Here is a 19,110-nt window from a genome sequence, read left to right on the forward strand (position 1 = left end):
AATGTACTTCAAATTATGTAAATGTGAGTAATGGAACCTGTTGTAGAACTGTGCATGCGAAAGATTGTGATAGTAATAATCCACCCCCACCTCCTTTACAGTTACCAGGCCCGGGAGGGGGGGGGGGGTGAAGTGGAGGCCACCAGGTGACAGTGCTGCAGGGAGGGCCATGTCAGTATGCCATTATCTAGGCATGCCTGAACAAAATTGCAAACACAGGTATTTACGGTCGCAAGGAAATCCTGATATAACAATTGTTTCTCTGACGTCCTAGTGGATGCTGGGGACTCCGTCAGGACCATGGGGAATAGCGGCTCCGCAGGAGACAGGGCACAAAATTTTAAAAGTTTGACCACTAGGTGGTGTGTACTGGCTCCTCCCCCTATGACCCTCCTCCAAGCCTCAGTTAGGTTTTTGTGCCCGTCCGAGCAGGGTGCAATCTAGGTGGCTCTCATAAAGAGCTGCTTAGAGTAAAAGTTTTGATAGTTTTATTATTTTCAGTGAGTCCTGCTGGCAACAGGCTCACTGCAACGAGGGACCTAGGGGAGAAGAAGTGAACTCACCTGCGTGCAGGATGGATTTGCTTCTTAGGCTACTGGACACTAGCTCCAGAGGGACGATCACAGGTACAGCCTGGATGGGTCACCGGAGCCGCGCCGCCGACCCCCTTGCAGATGCCGAAGTAAGAAGAGGTCCAGAAACCGGCGGCTGAAGGCTTTTCAGTCTTCATGAGGTAGCGCACAGCACTGCAGCTGTGCGCCATTGCGCTCAGGCACACTTCACACCGGCGGTCACTGAGGGTGCAGGGCGCTGGGGGGGGCGCCCTGGGCAGCAATGTTAATACCTTTCTGGCTAAAAAGAATACATCACATATAGTCCATGAGGCTATATGGATGTATTTCACCCCTGCCAGGTCTCAGAAAAACCGGGAGAAGAGCCCGCCGGAATAGGGGGCGGGGCCTATCTCCTCAGCACACAGCGCCATTTTCCTACACAGCTCCGCTGCTAGGAAGGCTCCCAGGCTCTCCCCTGCACTGCACTACAGAAACAGGGTAAAAAACAGAGAGGGGGGGCATTTTTTGGCGATATTATATATATTTAAGCAGCTATAAGGAAACAACACTTATATAAGGTTGTTCCTATATAATTATAGCGCTTTGGTGTGTGCTGGCAAACTCTCCCTCTGTCTCCCCAAAGGGCTAGTGGGGTCCTGTCTTCTATCAGAGCATTCCTTGTGTGTCTGCTGTGTGTCGGTACGTGTGTGTCGACATGTATGAGGACGATGTTGGTGTGGAGGCGGAGCAATTGCCGGTAATGGTGATGTCACCCCCTAGGGAGTCGACACCGGAATGGATGGCTTTGTTTATGGAATTACGTGATAATGTCAGCACGCTGCAAAAGTCGGTTGACGACATGAGACGACCGGCAAACCACTTAGTACCTGTACAGGCGTCTCAAACACCGTCAGGGGCTGTAAAACGCCCTTTGCCTCAGTCGGTCGACACAGACACGGACACCGAATCTAGTGTCGACGGTGAAGAAACGAACGTATTTTCCAGTAGGGCCACACGTTATATGATCACGGCAATGAAGGAGGCTTTGCATATCTCTGATACTGCAAGTACCACAAAAAGGGGTATTATGTGGGGTCTGAAAAAACTACCTGTAGTTTTTCCTGAATCAGAGGAATTGAATGACGTGTGTGATGAAGCGTGGGTTACCCCTGATAAAAAACTGCTAATTTCAAAGAAGTTATTGGCGTTATACCCTTTCCCGCCAGAGGTTAGGGCGCGCTGGGAAACACCCCCTAGGGTGGACAAGGCGCTCACACGTTTATCCAAACAAGTGGCGTTACCGTCTCCTGATACGGCCGCCCTCAAGGATCCAGCTGATAGGAGGCTGGAAAATACTCTAAAAAGTATATACACACATACTGGTGTTATACTGCGACCAGCAATCGCCTCAGCCTGGATGTGCAGTGCTGGGGTGACTTGGTCGGATTCCCTGACTGAAAATATTGATACCCTGGATAGGGACAGTATTTTATTGACTATAGAACAATTAAAGGATGCATTCCTTTATATGCGAGATGCACAGAGGGATATCTGCACTCTGGCATCAAGAGTAAGTGCGATGTCCATATCTGCCAGAAGAGGTAAGAGACTGCAGCAAGCAGCCCCTTCCCAGGAGCAGAAGTCCTCCCCGGCTTCTGCAAAGGCCTCAGCATGACGCTGGGACCTTACAAGCGGACTCAGGGGCGGTGGGGGGTCGCCTCAAGAATTTCAGCGCACAGTGGGCTCACTCGCAGGTGGACCCCTGGATCCTGCAGGTAGTATCTCAGGGTTACAGGTTGGAATTCGAGAAGTCTCCCCCTCGCCGGTTCCTAAAATCTGCTTTGCCAACGTCTCCCTCAGACAGGGCGACGGTATTGGAAGCCATTCACAAGCTGTATTCTCAGCAGGTGATAATCAAGGTACCCCTTCTACAACAGGGAAAGGGGTATTACTCCACGCTATTTGTGGTACCGAAGCCGGACGGCTCGGTAAGACCTATTCTAAATTTGAAATCTCTGAACCTGTACATACAAAAATTCAAGTTCAAGATGGAGTCACTCAGAGCAGTGATAGCGAATCTGGAAGAAGGGGATTTTATGGTGTCCTTGGACATCAAGGATGCTTACCTTCATGTCCCAATTTGCCCTTCACACAACTGATCCCGACGACACGTCTGCTGTTCCTAGGGATGATTCTGGACACTGTTCAGAAAAAGGTATTTCTTCCGGAGGAGAAAGCCAGGGAGTTATCCGAACTCGTCAGGAACCTCCTAAAACCATGGACAGTGTCTGTGCATCAATGCACAAGAGTCCTGGGAAAAATGGTGGCTTCTTACGAAGCGATTCCATTCGGCAGATTCCATGCACGAATTTTTCAGTGGGATCTGCTAGACAAATGGTCCGGATCGCATCTGCAGATGCATCAGCGGATAAAATTGTCGACAAGGACAAGGGTCTCTCTGCTATGGTGGTTGCAGAGTGCTCATCTGTTAGAGGGCCGCAGATTCGGCATACAGAACTGGGTCCTAGTGACCACGGATGCCAGCCTGAGAGGCTGGGGAGCGGTCACACAAGGAAGAAACTTCCAGGGCGTGTGGTCAAGCCTGGAAACGTCTCTTCACATAAATATACTGGAACTAAGAGCAATCTACAATGCTCTAAGCCTGGCAAAACCTCTGCTTCAGGGTCAGCCGGTGTTGATCCAGTCGGACAACATCACGGCAGTCGCCCACGTAAACAGACAGGGCGGCACAAGAAGCAGGAGGGCAATGGCAGAAGCTGCAAGGATTCTTCGCTGGGCGGAAAATCATGTGATAGCACTGTCAGCAGTGTTCATCCCGGGAGTGGACAACTGGGAAGCAGACTTCCTCAGCAGACACGATCTTCACCCGGGAGAGTGGGGACTTCATCCAGAAGTCTTCCACATGATTGTAGTCCATTGGGAAAGACCAATGGTGGACATGATGGCGTCCCGCCTCAACAAAAAACTGGACAGGTATTGCGCCAGGTCAAGAGACCCTCAGGCAATAGCTGTGGACGCTCTGGTAACACCATGGGTGTACCAGTCAGTGTATGTGTTCCCTCCTCTGCCTCTCATACCCAAGGTACTGAGAATTATACGGCAAAGGGGAGTAAGAACGATACTAGTGGCTCCGGACTGGCCAAGAAGGACTTGGTACCCGGAACTTCAGGAGATGCTCACGGAAGATCCGTGGCCTCTACCTCTAAGAAGGGATCTGCTTCAGCAGGGACCGTGTCTATTCCAAGACTTACCGCGGCTGCGTTTGACGGCATGGCGGTTGAACGCCGGATCCTAAGGGAAAAAGGCATTCCGGAAGAGGTCATCCCTACCCTGGTCAAAGCCAGGAAGGAGGTGACTGCACAACATTATCACCGCATTTGGAGAAAATATGTTGCATGGTGTGAGGCCAGGAAGGCCCCGACAGAGGAATTTCAACTGGGTCGATTCCTACATTTCCTGCAAACAGGATTATCTATGGGCCTCAAATTAGGGTCCATTAAGGTTCAAATTTCGGCCCTGTCGATTTTCTTCCAGAAAGAATTGGCTTCAGTTCCTGAAGTCCAGACTTTTGTAAAAGGAGTACTACATATACAGCCCCCGGTTGTGCCCCCAGTGGCACCGTGGGATCTCAATGTAGTTTTGGATTTTCTCAAATCCCATTGGTTTGAGCCACTCAAATCGGTAGATTTGAAATATCTTACATGGAAAGTAACCATGCTACTGGCCCTGGCTTCAGCCAGGAGAGTGTCGGAATTGGCGGCTTTATCGTATAAACGCCCATATCTGATTTTCCATTCGGACAGGGCAGAATTGAGGACGCGTCCTCATTTTCTGCCTAAGGTGGTATCAGCGTTTCACCTGAACCAGCCTATTGTGGTGCCTGCGGCTACTAGCGATTTGGAGGATTCCAAGTTGCTGGACGTTGTCAGAGCATTGAAAATATATATTTCAAGGACGGCTGGAGTCAGAAAATCTGACTCGCTGTTTATACTGTATGCACCCAACAAGCTGGGTGCTCCTGCTTCTAAGCAGACGATTGCTCGTTGGATTTGTAGCACAATTCAACTGGCACATTCTGTGGCAGGCCTGCCACAGCCTAAATCTGTCAATGCCCACTCCACAAGGAAGGTGGGCTCATCTTGGGCGGCTGCCCGAGGGGTCTCGGCATTACAACTCTGCCGAGCAGCTACGTGGTCAGGGGAGAACACGTTTGTAAAATTCTACAAATTTGATACCCTGGCTAAGGAGGACCTGGAGTTCTCTCATTCGGTGCTGCAGAGTCATCCGCACTCTCCCGCCCGTTTGGGAGCTTTGGTATAATCCCCATGGTCCTGACGGAGTCCCCAGCATCCACTAGGACGTCAGAGAAAATAAGAATTTACTCACCGGTAATTCTATTTCTCGTAGTCCGTAGTGGATGCTGGGCGCCCATCCCAAGTGCGGATTGTCTGCAATACTTGTACATAGTTATTGTTACAAAAAAATCGGGTTGTTTATTGTTGTGAGCCATCTTTTCAGAGGCTCCTACGTTATCATACTGTTAACTGGGTTCAGATCACAAGTTGTACGGTGTGATTGGTGTGGCTGGTATGAGTCTTACCCGGGATTCAAAATCCTTCCTTATTGTGTACGCTCGTCCGGGCACAGTATCCTAACTGAGGCTTGGAGGAGGGTCATAGGGGGAGGAGCCAGTACACACCACCTAGTGGTCAAACTTTTAAAATTTTGTGCCCTGTCTCCTGCGGAGCCGCTATTCCCCATGGTCCTGACGGAGTCCCCAGCATCCACTACGGACTACGAGAAATAGAATTACCGGTGAGTAAATTCTTATTTTTTCTTATATAATATTTGGTTGCATTGTGTTCTCAGACAGCGTGTGGATTATAGATTGAAATATATGTACATACGTTTAAATGTATTGCGGCATGCTGCATTTTTCACTTGGTGTATGCATGTGCACACGCGTGTCTCATTCACGGGCACACTAGTTACACCATCCATACGCATCATGGGATAGATGAGCGTGGCTACATCTGTATTTACACCCATATACAATAGCATATGTCAGGACATTTCAGTGTGCTCCCAACCCCCTCTACCGCCTTTCCTTCCCTACGCACTCACACGCATACCCCTTACTAACGGACAGCCGGGTCCCCTACCTAGGCTGGGCCTGTCCCATCTGCCTATGCGCATGCATGTCGGAGACAGGTCAGACCATAGCAGATTATTATATAGATGTATGGATATGTGTGTCTATCGACAGGTAGAGGCGTTCCACGGATTTATCTTTAGATTTCTCAGGTACAGAAAGCTCAGAAGCAACATTTCAGGGTGGCATTGCAAAGCGGGCCGCACGGTATTCGGATGATAGGTCGACACTCAATAGGTCGACCACTAATGGTCGACATGGTCATGATGTCGACGCAAATATGGTCAACACAGCTTTTTTGTTTCCTTTTTTTCCAACTTTTTGCATACTTTACGTGGACTACGACTGGGAATAGTAACCGGTTTCCGGTCAACCTTTTCATCATGTTGACCTTTGACAGGTCCACCAATAGTGGTCGACCTAATGACTGTCGACCTAATTAGGGTCCACCCTGTGGTCCATACCCGGGCACTGGTGTTCAAAGCGGGTTCAGCCAGGGTGTGACACCTGGAGTGGGGTGAAACCAAAATGTCGGCTCCTCCACAGTGACAGAAGCCAGGTGCTGCAGGGTGAAAGTCTCCTACAGCACCCGGCCCCTGTTATAGAAAAGGAGCCGACAGCGCAAGGAGACTGTCTCCCGGGGCATCCCAGCATCTCCGGAGATGCCGGGCACGCCCCCAGAGAGACGATTTTTGGGATCCCAGCGAGGCCACGGCCTCTATATAAGGCCACACCCAGCAGGGAGAGGACTGTGCTCCGATTGGCTCTATGAGTCAGTGAGAGCCAATCAGAGCTAACATTGGGCACTGTTGCCTAGCAGCAACCTAGAGAGGTGAGGCAGTAAGAGGACTGAGATGACTCATGTGTGGGGCAGAGAGTCAGCCTCCAACGAGCCAAGGTAGATTCCCTGATGAGGACACAGCAGCCAGGGGAGGCATACTATTAGGAATTAAAAAAAAAAAATCCACCATCGGAACACCATTGAATGATCACCATTCAATGGTGGCAAAATTGGAAGGTCACCATCAAATGGTAAAAACACTACCATCGAAAGAAAAACATTGATTTTCTGAAACATCGACCATCGATGTCCATCCCTACACCACACCCGGTGATGCCTCTGTACCCGGGCAGCACATGGGGCGAGAGATGCCATCTTCATGGCTTTATCCCCACTACACAATGCCGCAATTAATGGCATTGTGAGGTAAATGGTGGGGCAACCTAATCTACCCACTTCCATCCAGAGGATCCTTAGGAACGAGTCCTATATATCCTTGAATAAGGTCATACCCCTCAAAGACTGGTTACACCTCCCACATCACTAACCCCATTCCTGTGGTGCTAGTTACACCGCCTGCGGCAGCACACAGTAGGCTCTCCGTAAATTTCGGCTCCAGGCCCACGTAAACCTTTATCTGGCACTGCAACCATGGCAGAGGTAAGTTTATTTTTGTTAAAAGATATGTGAAACCCTCTTCCAAATGATGCCTCTTAGTTAATATGTAGCAGGCCCTAACGTCGACGGCTGGTTTTCATCATGGCCAGCGATTCCTCCCTGTTCCCAGCATGAGAATGTTTACCCTGGATGTGGGGATGTTGATAACAGCTCCTCTTGCTGTTACGTAACATGCATGTGAGGTGAAACGTGTGAGACTACAACATGGACTGTGTGTAAAATATCCACATGATAGTGTTAGTATTGTGGCAGTAGTATTCCTTTCAGCCGTAAAGAGGAAGACATAAAGCACTGTATTGCGCTGGCCCATTGAAAGTGGGAATAATGGTAATTTACAGCACCAACAGGGTTAGACAAGGGCAGTGCAGTGGTTAGCATTGCTGTCGCCCAGTGCTGGGGTTATGGGTTTGTTTCCCACTAGGGCCTTGTGTTGTTTGTATGGAGTTTGTATGTTCTCTCCTGCAGCAACCCTGCCTTGTAAGGCAAAGTACAGTTAAGCTTCCTGGTACTTGACCCTAGATCCTGTGGACTGGAAACAGCATTTCCAGGTTGGGTGTACAGAATTATCATTGCGCACTTGCACCAGACGCATCCCTGTTGCACAAGATCCTGAGGAAGGATACACATCCGAAACGCGTTGGTAGTGGAGAGAGGGCACTGCACCTGGTGGACCTTGCAAGGGAGATGTCACGTTCCGGCGGGAGACTATGCAGGGGAGCCGGCTCTTACCTGTCCGGTCCCTTTGGAGAGATCCAGCTGGCGGAGGTGCGGGCTGCTGGCGCCGGGCAGGGTGCGCTGGGAGGACAGGCAGGGGCACTGGTTGGCGGCTCTGCAGACTGGCAGCATGTCCCTCCAGCAGGGGTTAGCGGTGCTGCTGTGGAGCCAGGGCTTCTGTGAACAGGCTAGGCTGTGTTCCCGGTAGCCATCTTGAATGTGGGCAAAAAGCCTGTCTTGCCCACACTTCACCAATTTATCACTTTCCTGTGGCCAATTAGCTCCGAGCAGCTGCTATAAGACAGGAAGGTCTGGAGGAGGGAAATTGCCAGTGCAACGTCTTTCACGGTATCTGTGAAGCTAGCTCTCTGTGCTCCCGCAGCTTCTCCAGTGTCAGGTTCTTGTTACCGCAAAGTACCCAAGCCTCCTGATATAGCCTTACGCAGACTGCCGACTCTGTTCCCGTGTCCTACCTAGCTACCTGTTCCGGACGCCGCAGTAAACAGCCTTCGGAATTCCTCCTTTAAAGTACTGGGTCACTGTTCCGGTATCCTCAGCCACCCGCTAACCTACAGTCGTATCTCTATTCAACTGTCTTTGGTGAACGCTGTTAAACTACTCCAAGTAATAAATGCGCAAGACCTTCATCCATCCGGCTCGTTTGTTATTCAGAGATCCAAGTGCACCAGAATCATCTTCCCCAAATCCGGATCCACAAGAATCCTCAGACATGACAGGAGACAGGGCCGTCTTTTCGTATGGGCTCAATGGGCTCTTGCCCAAGGGCCCCAGGAGTTTAAGGGCCCTAGGCTGATAGCTGAGGATCTCCTCTTTCCAGGGGTACCAGATTTTTTAAATTCGGCCCTGGGGAACCGGAGATATCCGACTTGAAAGCAGTGGTCCCCATCCAAGCCTGTTAATTGCTATTGCCAGCCAAATATCTCAGGTTCTGTTTGACATAGAGTTTTTTGGGGGTAAAATCCAAAAGCTGAGACTCTCCCCTTTTGGTAGACACTGGCAGCTTGTCTCTACTATGCCCAGAACCAGAGACATCAGCCTTCAAGCAGCTGGTCCCTGCTCCAGATCCACACGCCTGCTATGCAGTTTTATATATTCGTTGGTGGATTGCTCTGGTTCCTGAGCTCTGATCCCCAGGTCCCCAGAACCTTCTGAAAGGTGGAACTCTCTAGTTTTTTTTGTCCCATTCAAAGCTAAGAAATATATTTTCAGGAACTTGAGATATCTGCAGTCATGCAAGCTGCCCTCCCACCGGAAAATGATAAATTTTAAGCCCACACAACCATCCACTTCTCCCCTGCATATTAAACACCCCATACCACCCTGGAAGTCATGTACCAGGGCTTCTTCATTCAGCCCAATGCCCCCTTCTACAGTTTAGCCCCATCTGTGCAGTAAAGGAGTAATTAGCAGAAATTACTGTTCCGGGTCCTACATGCTGAGCGGAAGATAGAACACCCTCTACCACCCGCGGGACATCAAAGCTGCTGCTGATAGCACCCCCCACCCCTACCACTGGGGAATGAGTAGGGGGCCCAGTGCATTGCTGTGCCCAGGGGCCAATACTACTGTTAAGAAGGCCCTGACAGGAGACCTATGTTCCAGGAGGGAGGTGAAGTGCCCGGGAACTGTGATTTGTTATCCTTTCATGTCTGAAACATTGTCTTCTTCTAAGACCCTCTTTGGTACACTGTAAGCCTATCTATAGGGATTTTATGTTTGTGTAAATAAAGTATTACCTGGTTTACACCAAGAGCAGCACCTCTTTTACAGTCTCTTGGAGGTAATATAATAATAATAATAATTTTATTTATATAGCGCTCTTTCTCTAATCGGACTCAAGGCGCTTAACAGATACATAGCATAATATAGTACAGAAAATAATAAAGTACATTTTCATAAAATACAGAAGAATGAAGATACTAAAAGGGACATTATGGAAATGCTGAGTAAACAGAAAAGTCTAGAGTCTGTTTTTGAAGGATTCTATAGTTGGGGCCTCTTGCACTGTGCGGGGAAGTGAGTTCCATAGAGTCGGAGCCACATGACTAAAAGCTCCACCCCCAGATGAATTACGGGAGATTCTAGGTACTACTAAAAGTCCTTCATCTACAGATCGCAGTAATCCAGTGGGGCAGTATGGGGTCAGAAGCTGCTTCAGGTACCTCGGGCCCTGGTCATGTAATGCTTTGAAACTCAGTAAGCCAATCTTGAAGATGATTCGCCATCTTACAGGCAGCCAGTGAAGGGAGTACAGGATGGGTGTTATGTGGCTAAAACGGGGCTGGTTGGGTAACAGCCTGGCAGCTGTGTTTTGCAACAGCTGTAAGCGTTGCAATTCATTTGCTGGGAGACCAAAGTCTAATCGAGATGATACAAATGCATGGATGACTTTTGGCAGATCATCTGAGGAAATTAAGTGCTTGATTCTGGCTATGATCCTCAGGTGAAAGAATGAGGATTTGATTGTGGCTGATATCTGATGTTTAAGTGTCAAGCCACCATCCAGGACAGCGCCAAGATTCCGCACACGATCACTGGTCTGTAATTCTGAATCCCTGAGTGTAAGTCCAGTTGGTTGGCTATGCTGCAGTCTTGTCCTTTGTTGTTGCGGTCGTATCATAAGGATCTCTGTTTTATCCGGGTTCAGTCGCAGCCAACTGGCGCTCATCCACTCCTGTAGTTCAGCTAGACAGCCATTTAGGGTTGCTATTGGGTTATCAGTGCCCGGAGCAAAGGACAAGTACAGTTGTGTATCATCTGCATAGCAGTGGTAGACCAGGCCATGGCACCTGATTATTTCGCCAAATGGGAGCATGTATACTGCAAAAAGCATGGGGGATAGTAGAGAATCTTGTGGGACACCACATGGCAATGGCACTGGTGGTGATGAGTATTATCCAGATGATACTCTCTGTGACCTGCCTGTGAGAAATGATTTGAACCAGCTTAGGACTGTGCCATCCAGACCACAGAAATGTATCAGTCGCTCAATCAGAAGCCCTTGGTCCACGGTATCAAATGCTGCAGAGAGATCCAGAAGGATTAATATTGAACAGTCACCTCTGTCTCTTGCCATCAGAAGATCATTTAACACACACACCAGGACTGTTTCAGTGCTATGTCTTCTCCTGAATCCTGATTGGAATGGATCATAAATATCATGGGTTGTCAGGCGGGTTTCCAGTTGATTTGCAACCATTTTCTCAAAAACCTTTCATAGGAAAGGAAGGTTTGATACCAGTCTGTAGTTGGTCATGCAGTTGGGATCTAAATTAAGTTTTTTAAGAAGCGGTCTAACAATTGCTTCCTTTAGGGGTCCAGGAAAAATGCCTGTCTGCAAAGAGCATTGAACAATTTTTGCAAAGACAGGACCAATTATATCCATACAACCTATTAGAAGCTTGGTTGAGGCCGGGTCCAGATCACAGGTGGTGGGACGCAAGATCCGAGCAATTTTGGCAGTGTCTTTTACATCCACTGGGTCAAAGCTGGTCCATGAAGGCAGGTGGCTTATATTGGCAGGCTTTGTAGTTTGGCACTCCTTTGATGGCACTGTGGAGATTCCAGCCCAGATGGTGGATATTTTATCTGTAAAGAAGTTTGCAAACTCGTTGCATCTTGCCTGGGAGAGGGTTTCATCAGTCTGCAGGCATACTGGCTTGCAAAGCATCTCCACTGTGCGGAAAAGTCGAGATGGCCTATTGTTTGCTGCCGTGATCTCATTTGACAGGAACTGTGATTTCTTACGAGTGATTGTCGATTGATATTCTTCGCTATGCTTTATTAGTTTTATTTTGTCATCCATTAGGTTAGTCTTCCTCCATCGTCTTTCCAGTCTACGCCCCCTTTTATTGAGCTCACTAACACTGTTGTCGAACCATGGAGCTTGACATTGTGGTTTACGAGGCACAGGGGCGATAATATAAATTGCAGCCATAACATCCCTATTATAATAACAAACTAGGGAACAGTGCTATTCACAGGCACCCAGTATAGCAGAGAGATCTAGATTTGTTGTTAGAGCCTGGGGAGTCATACCCCTCCTTGGACGATACCTTGTCAACTCCACGGGCAGAGATCTTATTTGAGGGGTTGCACCTGAGAACCAAAGGGAGTAGTGGTCTGACCAGATGACTGGGTTTATTTTTAGGTCAGTGACTTCTAATCCAATCTGAAAGACAAGATTGAGAGTGTGACCGCTTTTGTGTGTGGCAGAAGGAATGACCTGTGTGAAGCCCAGACCATTCATTGTGCACAGGAGGTCTTGGCCAAGGCGTGAGAGCTCATCATCCACCCATGCATTGAAATCCCTGAGGATGAGCCATCTTTGATGTTCCAGAACCAGGCTGGCAACAGTGTCTGCAATTTCTTGTAGAAATATCTTTCCATCTCCAGGGTGCCGGTAAATGAGAAGTACTCTAAAACCTAATCCTGTCGAACTCCGGGCAGCAATGCACTCGAATGAACGAGTAATTTCAATAGGGTGGACCCTGAGTTTAAGGTCTTTTTTGAAGCAGATAGCCACCCCTGCGGTCCAGTCTTGGGTTGTGGATGACAGAGTAGTTTGTTGGGATCGCAGCCTCCAATTTAGGTGCTGAATTTCCATCTAGCCAGGTCTCTGTAATACAGGCTAGATCTGCAGATTCAATAAGGTCAGCAATTGCTGTAGTCTTGTTTCTTATAGATCTGGCATTACAAAGGACTGACCTGATTGGGCATACCAGAGGGCCTTCAGTTTTCTTTATGTTAAGTGCAGGAGCTCTGGGTATGGGGGTCACAAAGCGAGAGTTGACAGTTCTGTTCTTCAAAACACAGGGCCGTCTTTTGGGTATCACTTCTATTTGATTGTTCTTTGAATATGGGGGTGAGCAGGTGGGCAAAGGACTTAGGTGGTTACCGGGGGAAAAACATTTCCGTCCTGCTCGCTTCCCACGAATGCGCCTGTGTTTTCTTTTTAAAATGCCAAGGGATTGGAGAATAGAAGCCTGTGATGGTGTGATAGGAACTGCGGAACGTGGTGGGCGGAGTGAAAGAATGAAGCTGGAGGAATACGTATACATTTGATCATCAATGACAGATTACTATAAGTATGAGCTGCACATAATGATGACAGAGGGAGAGAAAGCAGTGTTGTTGGTTTTTTTTTCTTTTTTGTGTTTTGTTTTCCCCCAATTCGGTATGTGATCCAAAATTATAATGGGTTTATGAACAAAGTTATTGCTATAACCTATTGGGTATATTTGAAGCAAGTGATAAATAAAATAACTGCTGATTTAGTTAATTATCCTAGGATAGGCAGTCTTGTGGAAAGGTGTTAGAAGCCAATTCCTACTGTGTAGGTGTGAAAAGTCTCAGTGTGAGAGGCCTTTGAAGTAGATTTCTTGTGGGGGTAGTGATAACGTGTCCTAGGGAATGGATCCTGATTTGAAACAGTGAGCCTTCAGCAATTCAGAGCCTGAATATACTGATGTTAGTTGATTAATGCAATAAGTCAGTTATTTGTTGCTCAGAGAACAGAGGTGGATGATGTCTAAGTGAGGGGCTGGATGGAGCCAAAGATAGGTTGTAGTCCACGGTACCTTATCTGGGATGTCCAATGCAGAGTACAGTAGCTGACAAACTGAAGGACTTCTCAGTGGAGGTATGCAGAGGATTCAATCCAGTGTGTATCTCAGCGCAGGAATGCAATCCGTTGGTTTTGATCAGATGTCTGCGTAGAGTAGTGCAAGTTAAAGGTAAGTCCTTGGATATTTATGATGATTCATAGGTCACTTGTGGTGAATTTAAGCTGTTTTATGGAGATGATCAGGAGCATGCAAAAGGTGAGGCAGCCATTTTGGGCGCCAACAGATGGAATTGGAGTGTGCTTTCTTTCACTGATGTCCATTTGGGGAGTCTACAGGTTCCGCAACAGGGAGGACAAACAAAAAAAGCCTTTCAACGAACATATCTCGTTAAGGTGAGCATTGGATATATTTGAAAGGAAACATTTGGATTAAAACAGACCTTATTAATCCTTTTTCTCATACATCCTAAAGGATGCTGGGGTCACAATTAGAACCATGGGGTATAGACGGGATCCGCAGGAGACATGGGCACTTTGAGACTTTGAATGGGTGTGAACTGGCTCCTCCCTCTATGCCCCTCCTCCAGACTCCAGTTTTAGAATTGTGCCCAGGCAGACTGGATGCACACTGAGGAGCTCTACAGAGTTTCTCGGGAAAAGACTTTTGTTAGGTTTTTTATTTTCAGGGAGACTGCTGGCAACAGTCTCCCTGCTTCGTGGGACTTAGGGGAGAGAAGTCAGACCTACTTCTGGTGAGTTTAAAGGATCTGCTTCTTGGCTACAGGACACCATTAGCTCCTGAGGGTCTGATCGCTAGGTACGCCTAGATGCTCGTTCCCAGAGCCGGCCGTCACCCCCCTTGCAGAGCCAGAAGTCAGAAAACAGGTGAGTAGAAGAAGTAAAGAAGACTTCAGTGACGGCTTCTGAGGTACCTCAGACCCCTTGTGAGACCATATGCTGGTGCGGTTGGCCCTGGGTTCCTCCTAATGCAAGACAATGCTAGACCTCATGTGGCTGGAGTGTGTCAGCACTGCAAGACGAAGGCATTGATGCTATGGACTGGCCCGCCCGTTCCCCAGACCTGAATCCAATTGAGCACATCTGGGACATCATGTCTCGCTCCATCCACCAACGCCATGTTGCACCACAGACTGTCCAGGAGTTGGCGGATGCTTTAGTCCAGGTCTGGGAGGAGATCCCTCAGGAGACCATCCACCACCTCATCAGGAGCATGCCCAGGCGTTGTAGGGAGGTCATACAGGCACGTGGAGGCCACACACACACTACTGAGCCTCATTTTGACTTGTTTTAAGGACATTACATCAAAGTTGGATCAGCCTGTAGTGTGTTTTTCCACTTTAATTTTGAGGGTGACTCCAAATCCAGACCTCCATGGGTTAATACATTTGATTTCCATTGATAATTTTTGTGTGATTTTGTTGTCAGCACATTCAACTATGTAAAGAACAAAGTATTTAATAAGAATTTCTCTGACGTCCTAGTGGATGCTGGGTACTCCGTAAGGACCATGGGGAATAGACGGGCTCCGCAGGAGACTGGGCACTCTAAAAGAAAGATTAGGTACTATCTGGTGTGCACTGGCTCCTCCCTCTATGCCCCTCCTCCATACCTCAGTTAGAATCTGTGCCCGGCCCGAGCTGGTTGCACACTAGGGGCTCTCCTGAGCTTCTAGAAAAGAAAGTATTTGTTAGGTTTTTTATTTTCAGTGAGATCTGCTGGCAACAGACTCACTGCTACGTGGGACTTAGGGGAGAGAAGCAAACCTACCTGCTTGCAGCTAGCTTGTGCTTCTAGGCTACTGGACACCATTAGCTCCAGAGGGATCGAACACAGGGCCCGACCTCGATCGTCCGTTCCCGGAGCCGCGCCGCCGTCCCCCTTGCAGAGCCAGAAGACGGAAGAAACCGGAGGAAATCGGCGGCTGAAGACTTCGGTCTTCATTAAGGTAGCGCACAGCACTGCAGCTGTGCGCCTTTGCTCCCTATGCACACCACACACTCCGGTCACTGATGGGTGCAGGGCGCTGGGGGGCGCCCTGGGCAGCAATTAGAGTACCTTACATGGCAAAAACCACATAATACAGTCTAATAAACTGTATATGTGCATAATCCCCCGCCATAAAAGTATATAAAAAAGCGGGAGAAGTCCGCCGAGAAGGGGGCGGGGCTATCTCCCTCAGCACACCGGCGCCATTTTCTCTTCACAGCTCCGCTGGAAGACAGCTCACCAGGCTCTCCCCTGCAGTTTCCAGGCTCAAAGGGTAAAAAAGAGAGGGGGGGCACTAAATTTAGGCGCAAACTGAGTATATTAAGCAGCTATAGGGAAAATTCACTTTTGTTAGTGTAAATCCCTGTTTATATAGCGCTGTGGTGTGTGCTGGCATACTCTCTCTCTGTCTCCCCAAAGGACTTTGTGGGGTCCTGTCCTCAGTCAGAGCATTCCCTGTGTGTGTGTGCGGTGTGTCGGTACGGCTGTGTCGACATGTTTGATGAGGACGCTTACGTGGAGGCGGAGCAGGTGCCGATAAGTGTGATGTCGCCCCCTGCGGGGCCGACACCTGAGTGGATGGATATGTGGAAGGTATTAACCGACAGTGTCAACTCCTTACATAAAAGGTTCGATGATGCAGCTTTGGGACAGCCGGCATCTCAGCCCGCGCCTGCCCAGGCATCTCAGATGGCAGACACAGATGTCGACACGGAGTCTGACTCCAGTGTCGACGAGGATGAGACAAATATACAATCCACTAGGGCCATCCGACGCATGATTACGGCAATGAAAAATGTGTTGCACATTTCTGACATTAACCCGGTTACCACAAAAAAGGGTTTTATGTTTGGGGAGAAAAAGCAGCCAGTGACTTTTCTCTGACGTCCTAGTGGATGCTGGGGACTCCGTAAGGACCATGGGGGAATAGCGGCTCCGCAGGAGACTGGGCACAACTAAGAAAGATTTAGGACTACCTGGTGTGCACTGGCTCCTCCCTCTATGCCCCTCCTACAGACCTCAGTTAGAATTTTGTGCCCGGCCGAGCTGGTTGCACACTAGGGGCTCTCCCGAGCTCTTAGAAAGAAAGTATATTTAGGATTTTTATTTTCAGTGAGACCTGCTGGCAACAGACTCACTGCTACGAGGGACTGAGGGGAGAAGAAGCGAACCTACCTGCTTGCAGCTAGCTTGGGCTTCTTAGGCTACTGGACACCATTAGCTCCAGAGGGATCGAACACAGGCCCAGGCTCGGTCGTCCGGTCCCAGGGCCGCGCCGCCGTCCCCCTTGCAGAGCCAGAAGCAAGAAGAACGTCCAGAAAATCGGCGGCTGAAGACTCCGGCCTTCATTAAGGTAGCGCACAGCACTGCAGCTGTGCGCCATTGCTCCCCATGCACACCACACACTCCGGTCACTGAGGGGTGCAGGGCGCTGGGGGGCGCCCTGGGCAGCAATTAGAGTACCTTACATGGCAAAAAGCACATAATACAGTCTAATAAACTGTATTTCTCTGACGTCCTAAGTGGATGCTGGGGACTCCGTCAGGACCATGGGGAATAGCGGCTCCGCAGGAGACAGGGCACAAAAATAAAGCTTTAGGATCAGGTGTTGTGCACTGGCTCCTCCCCCTATGACCCTCCTCCAAGCCTCAGTTAGGTTTTTGTGCCCGTCCGAGCAGGGTGCAATCTAGGTGGCTCTCTTAAGGAGCTGCTTAGAAAAAGTTTTTAGGTTTTTTATGTTCAGTGAGTCCTGCTGGCAACAGGCTCACTGCATCGAGGGACTTAGGGGAGAGAAGTTCAACTCACCTGCGTGCAGGATGGATTGGCTTCTTAGGCTACTGGACACCATTAGCTCCAGAGGGAGTCGGAACACAGGTCTCACCCTGGGGTTCGTCCCGGAGCCGCGCCGCCGACCCCCCTTGCAGATGCTGAAGATTGAAGGTCCAGAAACCGGCGGCAGAAGGCTTTTCAGTCTTCATGAAGGTAGCGTACAGCACTGCAGCTGTGCGCCATTGTTGTCACACACTTCACACCATAGGTCACGGAGGGTGCAGGGCGCTGCTGGGGGCGCCCTGGGCAGCAATGTATAATACCTTTTATGGCTAAAAAATACATCACATATAGCCCTTGAGGCTATATGGATGTATTAAACCCATGCCAGATATCTCAAACTCCGGGAGAAAAGCCCGCCGGAATAGGGGGCGGGGCTTATTCTCCTCAGCACACAGCGCCATTTTCCTGCTCAGCTCCGCTGTGAGGAAGGCTCCCAGGACTCTCCCCTGCACTGCACTACAGAAACAGGGTAAAACAGAGAGGGGGGGGCACTTTTTTTGGCGATATTTTATATATTTAAGCTGCTATAAGGATACAACACTTATATAAGGTTGTTCCCATATATATTATAGCGCTTGGGTGTGTGCTGGCAAACTCTCCCTCTGTCTCCCCAAAGGGCTAGTGGGGTCCTGTCTTCGATAAGAGCATTCCCTGTGTGTCTGCTGTGTGTCGGTACGTGTGTGTCGACATGTATGAGGACGATGTTGGTGTGGAGGCAGAGCAATTGCCGATAATGGTGATGTCACCCCCCAGGGAGTCGACACCGGAATGGATGGCTTTGTTTATGGAATTACGTGATAATGTCAGCACATTACAAAAATCAGTTGACGACATGAGACGGCCGGAAAACCAGTTGGTACCTGCCCAGGCGTCTCAGACACCGTCAGGGGCTGTAAAACGCCCTTTACCTCAGTCGGTCGACACAGACCCAGACACGGACACTGAATCTAGTGTCGACGGTGAAGAAACAAACGTATTTTCAAGTAGGGCCACACGTTATATGATCACGGCAATGAAGGAGGCTTTGCATATCTCTGATACTGCAAGTACCACAAAAAGGGGTATTATGTGGGGGGTGAAAAAACTACCTGTAGTTTTTCCTGAATCAGAGGAATTGAATGATGTATGTGATGAAGCGTGGGTTAACCCAGATAGAAAAGTGCTAATTTCAAAAAAGTTATTGGCATTATACCCTTTCCCGCCAGAGGTTAGGGCGCGCTGGGAAACACCCCCTAGGGTGGATAAGGCGCTCACACGCTTATCAAAACAAGTGGCGTTACCGTCTCCTGATACGGCCGCCCTCAAGGATCCAGCTGATAGGAGGCTGGAAACTACCCTAAAAAGTATATACACACATACTGGTGTTATACTGCGACCAGCCATCGCCTCAGCCTGGATGTGCAGTGCTGGGGTGGTCTGGTCGGATTCCCTGACTGAAAATATTGATACCCTGGATAGGGACAGTATTTTATTGACTATAGAGCAATTAAAGGATGCTTTTCTTTATATGCGAGATGCTCAGAGGGATATTTGCACTCTGGCATCGAGAGTAAATGCGATGTCCATATCTGCCAGAAGAAGTTTATGGACGCGACAGTGGTCAGGTGATGCGGATTCTAAACGACATATGGAAGTATTGCCGTATAAAGGGGAGGAATTATTTGGCGTCGGTCTATCGGATCTGGTGGCCACGGCAACTGCCGGAAAATCCACCTTTTTACCTCAGACCCCCTCCCAACAGAAAAAGACACCGTCTTTTCAGCCGCAGTCCTTTCGGTCCTAT

The sequence above is a fragment of the Pseudophryne corroboree genome, chromosome 5 (assembly GCF_028390025.1).
Source record: "Pseudophryne corroboree isolate aPseCor3 chromosome 5, aPseCor3.hap2, whole genome shotgun sequence".
In the NCBI taxonomy this organism is placed as follows: domain Eukaryota; kingdom Metazoa; phylum Chordata; class Amphibia; order Anura; family Myobatrachidae; genus Pseudophryne; species Pseudophryne corroboree.